Source organism: Aulonocara stuartgranti (assembly GCF_965226115.1).
Source record: "Aulonocara stuartgranti genome assembly, chromosome: 14".
In the NCBI taxonomy this organism is placed as follows: domain Eukaryota; kingdom Metazoa; phylum Chordata; class Actinopteri; order Cichliformes; family Cichlidae; genus Aulonocara; species Aulonocara stuartgranti.
In genome coordinates, this window is record NC_138950.1 from 10,000,364 (window position 1) to 10,010,294 (window position 9,931).

The 9,931-nt window shown below is 43.9% G+C and overlaps 1 long non-coding RNA gene across 1 annotated transcript; it reads right to left on the minus strand.

Moving 5' to 3' along the window:
• Positions 1-4,256: 4,256 nt before the first annotated feature.
• LOC309687802 lies at positions 4,257-9,200 on the minus strand. Its single transcript, XR_014270862.1, has 4 exons — positions 8,600-9,200; positions 8,015-8,061; positions 7,551-7,643; positions 4,257-6,918 (listed from the first exon to the last, which is right to left on the minus strand). It is a non-coding gene; the product is annotated as an uncharacterized lncRNA (long non-coding RNA).
• Between the last annotated feature and the right edge of the window lie 731 nt (positions 9,201-9,931).

Genomic DNA, 9,931 nt, shown 5'->3' on the forward strand with positions numbered 1-9,931 from the left:
CAATACATAGTTTTTTGTTCAATATTGATAGTTTAATAATTAGAAATCTACCCTCTGGATCTATAACTGTATCGAGTACTGTAAAATTAACATTTTTATGTATTAAAATTGCTACTCCCCGTTGTCCATCCATCCATCTTCATCCGCTTTGTCCGGGACCGGGTCGCGGGGGCAGCAGCCTAAGCAAAGAGGCCCAGACCTCCCTCTCCCCAGCCACCTCCTCCAGCTTGTCCGGGGGAATACCAAGGCGTTCCCAGGCCAGCCGAGAGATATAATCTCTCCAGCGTGTCCTGGGTCTGCCCCGGGGCCTCCTCCCGGTGGGACATGCCTGGAACACCTCACCCAGGAGGCGCCCAGGGGGCATCCTTGTCAGATGCCCGAACCACCTCAGCTGGCTCCTTTCGATGTGGAGCAGCAGCTGCTCTACTCTGAGCCCCTCCCGGATGGCCGAACTTCTCACCCTATCTCTAAGGGAGAGGCCAGCCACCCTTCGGAGGAAGCTCATTTCTGCCGCTTGTATCCGCGATCTCATTCTTTCGGTCACTACCCACAGCTCGTGGCCATAGGTGAGGGTAGGGACGTAGATCGACCGGTAAATTGAGAGCTTCGCTTTTACACTCAGCTCCCTCTTCACCACGATGGACCGGTGCAGCGTCCGCATTACTGCAGCTGCAGCCCCAATCCGTCTGTCGATCTCCGGCTCCCTTCTCCCATCACTCGCGAACAAGACCCCGAGATACTTGAACTCCTCCACTTGGGGCAGGAACTCATCCCCGACCCGGAGTGGGCACTCCACCCTTTTCCGGCTGAGAACCATGGCCTCAGATTTGGAGGTGCTGATCCTCATTCCCGCTGCTTCACACTCGGCTGCGAACCGTTCCAGTGCGAGCTGGAGGCCTTCACCCGATGAAGCCAACAGAACCACATCATCTGCAAAAATCAGAGATGAGATTCTGAGGCCACCAAAGCGAAAGCCCTCCGCCACTTGGCTGCGCCTAGAAATCCTGTCCATAAAAATTATGAACAGAACTGGAGACAAAGGGCAGCCCTGGCGAAGCCCATCACCCACCGGGAACGAGTCCGACTTATTGCCGGCAATGCGAACCAAGCTCTTGCAACGGTTGTATAGGGATCGAATGGCCCGTAGCAATGGGCCAGACACCCCATATTCCCGCAACACCTCCCACAGGACCTTCTCCAAGTCCACAAAACACATGTAGACTGGTTGGGCAAACTCCCATGCACCCTCAAGTATCCTGGAGAGGATAAAGAGCTGGTCCAGTGTTCCGCGACCAGGACGAAAACCGCATTGTTCCTCCTGTATCCGAGGTTCGACTAACGGACGAACTCTCCTTTCCAGCACCCTGGCATAGACTTTCCCAGGGAGGCTGAGGAGTGTGATCCCCCTGTAGTTGGAACACACCCTCCGGTCCCCTTTCTTAAACATGGGGACCACCACCCCGGTCTGCCAGTCCACAGGTACTGCCCCTGATCTCCACGCAACATTGCAGAGGCGTGTCAACCAGGACAGCCCTACAACGTCCAGAGCCTTCAGGAACTCGGGGCGGACCTCATCAACACCAGGGGCTCTGCCACCAAGGAGTTGTTTAACTGCCTCAGTGACCTCGCCCCCGGAAATTGGCGGGTCATTCCCCTCATCCCCAGACTCTGCTTCCTCCTCGGAAGACGTGTCAGTGGGATTAAGGAGGTCCTCGAAGTATTCCTTCCACCGCCTGACAATTTTCTCAGTCGACGTCAGCAGCGCTCCGCCAGCACTATACACAGTGCAGGTAGAGCACCGCTTTCCCCTCCTGAGACGTCTGACGGTTTGCCAGAATCTCTTCGAGGCAGTCCGAAAGTCTTTTTCCATGGCCTCTCCGAACTCCTCCCACACCCGAGTTTTTGCTTCAGCCACTGCCCGAGCCGCATTCCGCTTGGCCTGTCGATACCTGTCGGCTGCCTCCGGAGTCCCACAGGCTAACCAAGCCCGATAGGACTCCTTCTTCAGCCTGGTGGCTCCCTTCACCTCTGGTGTCCACCATTTGGTTCGAGGATTACCACCACGGCAGGCACCCACCACCTTGCGGCCGCAGCTCAATGCAGCAGCTTCGGCAATGGAGACGCTGAACATGGTCCATTCGGACTCAATGTCCCCAGTCTCCCTCGGAATGCTGTTGAAGCTCTGCCGGAGGTGTGCGTTGAAGATCTCGCAGACTGGGGCCTCTGCTAGACGTTCCCAGCACACCCTCACTACGCGTTTAGGTGCACCAGGTCTGTCCAGCGTCCTCCCCCGCCACCTGATCCAACTCACCACCAGGTGGTGATCAGTTGACAGCTCAGCCCCTCTCTTTACCCGAGTGTCCAGAACATATGGTCGCAGGTCTGCTGATACGATTACAAAATCGATCATCGACCTACGGCCTAGAGCATCCTGGTGCCACGTGCACTTATGGACACTCTTATGTTCGAACAGGGTGTTCGTTATGGCCAAACTGTGGTTAGCACAGAAGTCCAATAACAGAGCACCGCTCGGGTTCAGATCAACTCCCCGTTGTCTAGAATTATAACAGGCTGCAAACACGTTAGGAAACTCAGGTGTTTTAAGTTCGTTTAAACCTGTGACAGGTCTGTGAGTTTCTTGTAATAAAACAACATCTGCCTGTAGTTTTTTAAGCTGGTTCAATATCTTTAACCTCTTTCCTCTGGTGCCAGCTCCATTTACATTCCATGTGACAAACCTCAGCATGCCCATAATTGTGTGTGTATGTCTAATGATGTACGCTGGGTGTTTCGTTTAGACAGGTGGAGAGAATGTGGAAACATCCCTTGTTTGTAAATAGAAAGAGAGAGAGAAGAAAAAAAAGTGTGGTGAGAGGCTCCATAAGTCTGACTATGTGTGTGAATATTCACTAATATGAACAAGCGTGGCTTGTGTTATGTGTCCTGCAAGTCTGTGCGTGCTGTGAGGCTGTTGTGAATGTGCTGCCGTTGAGCGGATGTGTTTGCGTGATCGTGGTGTGAAAATATGGAGAAATAGAGGGTGTTGTTTGTAGGTGAGTGGGGAAGTAGGTGATCACAGCAGTGAAAGACAAGAGAAAGAAAGAAACCACATGAACTGTGAGCAACAAAAAAAAAAAACGAAACGGAAACATTCCAATTAAAGTAATGACGGAGGGTGACGGTGTTATATCTGCTATGACATCATATTGATATTACTAGGTTAAACCCATGTTAAAGGAGAAAGTGTGAATGAATAAGAAAAGAGTGTAGCGGGTTCTTATCTGGAGTGCAGTCAATATAACCACGATGTGGTGCCGGGGTCGCGGTAGAGCTGTCCGTCCACGTAGAGCCTGTCCACGGTGATGACAGCACGGGAGCCTTTCTGGATGAAGCTACGTCGAACTGGGAACAGGACCTTGCGTCGTTCCAGGATCTCTTTGGGGAACTGGTCGTTCACGCTGAAGTCCGTTCCTTTCAGCTCTCTGCCGCGACTCTTCACCTGTTCCTTCTGTTTGAATTGACCGAATTTGGCCACAATAGGCCGTGGTCTCCCGGTCCGCGACCTCACGCCCCCCAAGCGATGTACTCTATCGAAGTTGATGCTCTTTACGGTGTCCTCCGGCAGCTTCAGGTGGATTTTGATGAAGCTTTTCACCGTTGCCTCCGCGTCCTCTCCGGCAGATTCTGGAATACCAGAAAACACTAGATTATCTCTCATGCTACGGGCTTGTAGATCGATAACGGACTCTTTTATGTTTTTATTTTCAATGTTTAGCTGGGTCACGCTATCGGTGAGAGATTTGACCGACTCCCGTAGCGTGGTATTTTCAGCGGCAAGCGTTTCCACCTGCTGCTGGCTGAATTCCAGGGATTCTCTCAGAGATTTAAATTCCCGGTGTAAAATCTCCACCAGGGACAGCCTCGCATCGAAACTGGACAATCGCTTGTCGATTGACTCCAGGATGTCTGCGATGTCTTTGCCGGCAGGCAATGTTGTACTGGGGGAGTCTGCCGGGCGACATCTCTTCGATGACGGCGTCTCAATTTTGGCCGGGGAGGATGCACTCTGGGCCTTCTTCATTACTAAATCTTGAAAACAGCGGTCGATGTAATCTTGGAGAGCGTCTAAACTCTCCCCGTTGTCCTCCAGGGTGTTAGAGATGATAGAACAGATGTTGTTAGTTATATGACAATTGATTAGTATATTTGGTAATACTGAAGTTTGAAAAACCTTTGTTAAACTTTATGCTACCATTTGCTTTTTTTTCCGCCAATTCTCCGGCGTCTGACGTCACCTACAACATGGGTCGCTTACCTTACTCGTCACTTACCGTCCTCGGTGAGATCTGAAACCTGCACTTTACTGGATTATTAAATACTGCAAACTCTCTGAATGCAGCTGTATTCATCAGTGGACCTGTACCGCCGGTCAGAGGAGGAGACAAGAGATTCAGCAGGTTGTTTACACTGAATAAATGGCTTATATCAGCATGTGCTGACCACTCAGTGCATTTTATCAACAACTTTAATATTTTTTGGGAACGCAGGCATCTGTTTAAAGCAAATGGATTTAATTTTAACAAGTCAGGGGTGAAACTGTTCACCTCCAACTTGTTTTATTCCATACGTCATCCATCTGTGCTTGGTGCCAAGGCTGAGATAAACGAGGAGTTATCTCATAAAGAGGAACAAACAGTACTCCAAGAACAGACAAAGCCCAGCAGAAACCTTGAGGAGGAGCTCCATCTGCCCCCACCCAGGAAGAGCCTCAGGAAGGAGAGACATCTGAGGCAAGAAGAGGGGTCCCTATTTGCCTCCAACTCTCTCAACAACACCAACGACCAGGACCAGGACCAGGGACCATGATCTTCCCCAGTTCCCCAAACTCCTGACAGGCCATCACCCCCATCACCCTCCTCCCCCTCCCTTTCTCCCTCCTCCCCACACCTGAAATTCACTGAAGAGATGATGGAGCGGGTCAATGCTGGGCTCAGATCTACCCCCCGGCCCAATCCCTTTTTGTCCCCCATAAACCCCCCACCAGAGCAGCCAAAGGTTCGCCATCGAGCCCCACCCTCAACAGAGCAATCAAAGTCACATTGCTCAGCCTCGCCCCCCTTAGTTCCTCCTTACCACCTTCATGCTCTGTCTCCGAAGTCTGATGTGTGATGTGTGGAGGGTCCGGGCTGCGAGGATTATGGCAGTGGTGACTTTTCCCAGGAGAAGCTGGGACCCTGTTTACTAGAAGGTTTTAAAATCTCTGTACTTTTAGGTGACAGAAGGAGACATGTGGCCTGGTCAAAACACAGAGAAATGCACTCTAAAAGATCTTTAAATATAGTAAACATACCTTGTGTGCCACAGACTGCTCCCAAACACGAGGGGACAAGTAATACCTCTAAAACACTTAAGTTGGCTTTGTTAAACGTTAGATCTTTAGCTGGGAAAACATTTTTAATTAATGATTTAATCACTGAGCACAGCCTTGATTTTATGTTTTTAACTGAAACTTGGTTGGACCAAAGTAACAGTGGAGCTGTTCTCATCGAGACGACCCCTCCTAACTACAGTTTTATCAGTGAGGCCAGGGTGAGCAGGAGAGGAGGAGGGGTTGCTGTCCTATTTAATGAATCATTTCAATGTAAGCAGCTATCCCCTGGAAGTTTTCAGTCTTTTGAATATGTGGCTTTACAGCTGAAGGCCCCATCCAAAGTTGTGTTTCTTAATGTTTACAGGCCTCCCAAATACTGCACAGACTTTTTTAATGACCTCAGTGAACTGCTATCTGTGATCTGTGTTGATTTCGACTGTGCACTCAAAAAAATAACTCTTTAAATGAACATAAAAAAATCATGGAAAGAATTTCCACGTGATTAAATTGCTTTATTTTAGCATTATGCAATTCTGTTACTCCAACTTAATGCACTCAAGTTGGACCAACTTAATTAAAGATTGATGAATCAACGTATTTACTGCATTTTGATCCAATATATTTTAATAGTGTTGATACAACTTAAAGAGTTTTGTTCCAACTCAATTCAGTAGGTTTTCTCCAACTAATTTACTAAATTTGGTCCCAGCTTAAGTTAATTGAGTTGAACCAACTCATACAAATTAAGTTATTCCAACACAAGTCTTTAATGCTAATAGAAAGCAATTTAATCACGTGGAAATTCTTTCCATGATTATTTTAAGTTAATTTAAAGAGTAATTTTTTGGAGCATTTAACAAAGTCTAGAGTCTGGTTAACATACATTTCACTATTACATCTAAAAGGTAAATAAAAATTTGTCATACACATCTTTTTGTTTTCTCCAATTTATTGAATTTATAGCAAATTTCACATAATGTATAAAGAATACATGAAATGCAAGTACAAGTTACATAACAGAAAAAAAAGTAGTGGACAAAGTGGAAAGTTAACCTGTTAAAACAATTTTTTAACAACAATGAATGGCTGAATCAGGTGATTTTCCGATGACTAATACAGCTACTTTGAAGGTCAACAGATGCACTTTCAAAAAAGAAAATATCTGCAATTATTTTAGGTTCATGGTCCAGATACATGGTATAGCTGTTGTAATGGAAACATTTCTCAACGAGAAAATAGTGTTTTGAGAACCTGTACTTTGTGTGCTGTTGGATAGTTCGTGTGCATCTAATTCCATAAGAATCTTCTGCAGGACCTCAAAGGTGTACCTGAGTTCCAGAGGGTAGCTCAGGTTCAGTGAATAGACCAGACCAAGCAACATTGTCACTGCAAAAACTACATTGCCCAACTCACCCATCACTTCCACCCCCTCTAGAACAATCACAACATCCTGAGGGTCATCGCCAGGCTCCGCACCCTCTGACCGAATGACACAGATTCCAAAGACTGTCTCTGCTATGGCAGTGGCGATGCTTTTTATCAACTTCCTGTGACAATAAAACAAACAAAAAAAAGATAATGATTTCTCACTAATGTCCATTGCAAACAGTTTTAAAAGTAAATATCTGTTTTACATTAATGTAAAATACCTAAAAGCTTTATTCATTCAAGCCTTATAATAATGTAAATGTAATCAAAAATGACTGCCCGATATTTTTCCTGACTCAAGAGAAGTTCATTCAATACCTCAACAATGTCTTTCAAAATCTTGAGTTGTGATAGGGGTGACTGTGGCACAGGAGGTAGAGCAAGTTGTCTACTGGTTTAATCCCTGGCTTCTCTAATCTGATACTAAAACTATCAATGGGTAACATACTGAACCCCAAGTTGCTCCTGATACATCCATTGAAGTGTAAATGTTACATAAAAATCTTGTATGAATGTGTGTATGAATGAGGTTATTATAATGATATTATAATAATGATAGTATAAAACACTCAAGAATGGTGTGTGTAGTATCCAGTGAGAAACTTAAAGCTCTTACTTTTCCTATTTTAAAAGGTATTTTTTACAGCCACCGGTAATTTACAGGAAAACCCCATCCCCTGAAACTCTTTTATGTAGTTCAAGCTTATCTTTGATCATCTCCTTAGTTAAGGATACAGGCAAGTTAACATACCAGGTAATTCTTCACCAGCTTCTCAGGATCTTCATTCAGGTACACGCAAAGACCTTGGGCGATGTATTCTCTTCTGATTTCAACAGCATCAGTCTTTATACACAGAGGGGGGAAAAAAACAAATATATACGGAAATCCATCTCAACGACCTAGCAGTGGGATTAAAGAACTTTTAGTTGAATTACCAGGAATTTGTGAGAAATACAGAGGCTATTGTTTTACAGTCTTAATCTTTTCAAATAGTATTTATGCATTTTAGACAAGTCTGTCATTTTAATATTGTTTTGTAATTTGTGTATTAATTTAATCATGCCATACCCCCAATTCAAGAAAGTTTAGATGATGTGTACATAAAATCAGAATGCAATGTTTTCTTAGTCTCAAAACTATATGTCACTTACAAATGAATATATTACATTTTTAACATGGGAATGTGATAATTTTTAAGAAAAATATTAGCTCACCATGAATTTGATGAACTGGCCTGCCAGCTCTCCAGACCTTTCACCACCTGATAAGATTAAACATTTATTATCTTTAAAGGAGGGAACTGCAAGTCTCCAAGTTTATTAAGTAGAAAAATATTTAATTTCAAAAAAATTAAAAAACAGGAAAACATATCTGTTCATGTTTTGTCTTTCCTCCTCAGTGTACTAAAAACACATAAATTGTTAAATAAACCACTGTCCATCAGTTGCAACTTACAAACTTACAAATTTCAACAACCCACACGTAAAATGTAAATTTATCACAACAGTCTCTGTGGTAGAGCCAAACTAGCTTATGTGCAGAGGTTAAGTTATAAACAATATCTATATTTGGAGTAGCTAAGTCTTTCATATTAGGCTATCATGCTAGTATGACATTGTGCTATATTCTTGCACTAACGTGTTAGCTAGCTAGAATGGCATAAACAAACAGATATTTAAAAAAACAAAAAACAAAAAAACAAATGTGAATAAATAGAACTGAAAAGAATCGACAAACTAATGATACCTTTGTGCAAAAAATATTTTCATCAAGATGGATGAAGATAGATTCACTCTTACCTTTCCAAGATGACCGTGAAGCAAACCATGTGCTTTCCTGCCTCTTGTTGTTTAGAATCTCACGTGATCTTGTGATATCGCGAGTCTTTAAGGCAGCTAACCACTCTTGTTAGATTTTATCATGTCATATCAACAAGAATAAATTTAAGAGGCGCTAAGTTGGTAAATTTCTTGTAGATCTTATATGATTTTATTACGTTCACTTTAGAAACATAAATTCATTGTGTTCAAATTACATGTTAGAGTCTTGTAAATGCAATAACCACCAAATTTCACTTTTTTGAGTGTGTAATTATTGTTGGGGATTTTAACATCCATGTGGACAACCCTCAGGACAAAGGGACTAAAGACCTGAGTAACACTCTGGGCAACTTTGGGCTGACTCAGCATGTAACAGAGGCCACACATAATAGAGGACACACTCTTGACCTACTGATCTCCAAGGGCCTGAGCATTTCAAACATTACTGTGTCTGATGTGGGCCTGTCTGATCATTACTGTGTTTTCTTTGAAAGTAAAATCTCAGCCCACACAAATATATCAACAGCAGTGATCACAAAACGGTGTATAACTGAAGACAGTAGTGAGATATTTAACCAGGTCTTCCCATTAACCTGACCTGTCCAGAGGTTCAGTCAATGAGCTCGTCAATAGCTTCAATTTAAAAATGTTAAATGTAATGGATACAATTGCTCCCATTAAGGTGAAGGTTATCTCTGGAAGGAAAAAGTCTTCATGGAGAAACTCCACACTAGTGAAAAATGAAAAAAGAGAGTGTAGGAAAGCTGAGCGCAGATGGAGAAAAACAAACCTCCAGGTTCACTATGACATCTATAAAGAGAAACTTCACAATTATAATTTACAACTGAGGAGTGCAAGGAGGTCCTACTTCTCGGACATCATCACTAAAAACAGTCATAATGCTCGGGTCTTATTTTCCACAGTTGACAGGCTAACAAACCCTCCTGTGCCAGTGGCAACTGAACTTCATTCAACCATGGCCTGCAATGACTTTGCCAAATTCTTTACAGAAAAAATCCAAAAGATTAGACAAGCAATTGGTACATCAACAGCAGATCCAGGATATGTACTGTGTCCACCGAAAAACTGTTTAAACACCATAAAACAGTTTCACCCTATTAACAGCAAAGACCTGGAGGACATCTTAGGTCAACTGAACTCCTCCTCTTGCTGTTTAGATGTCCTGCCAACAAGTTTTTTCAAAAAGGTGTCAAAGACTTTGGAGTCAGACCTGTTACAGATCGTCAATTTTTCTTTAATGTCAGGTGTGTTTCCAGAACGACTAAAAACTGCTGTAATAAAACCTATACT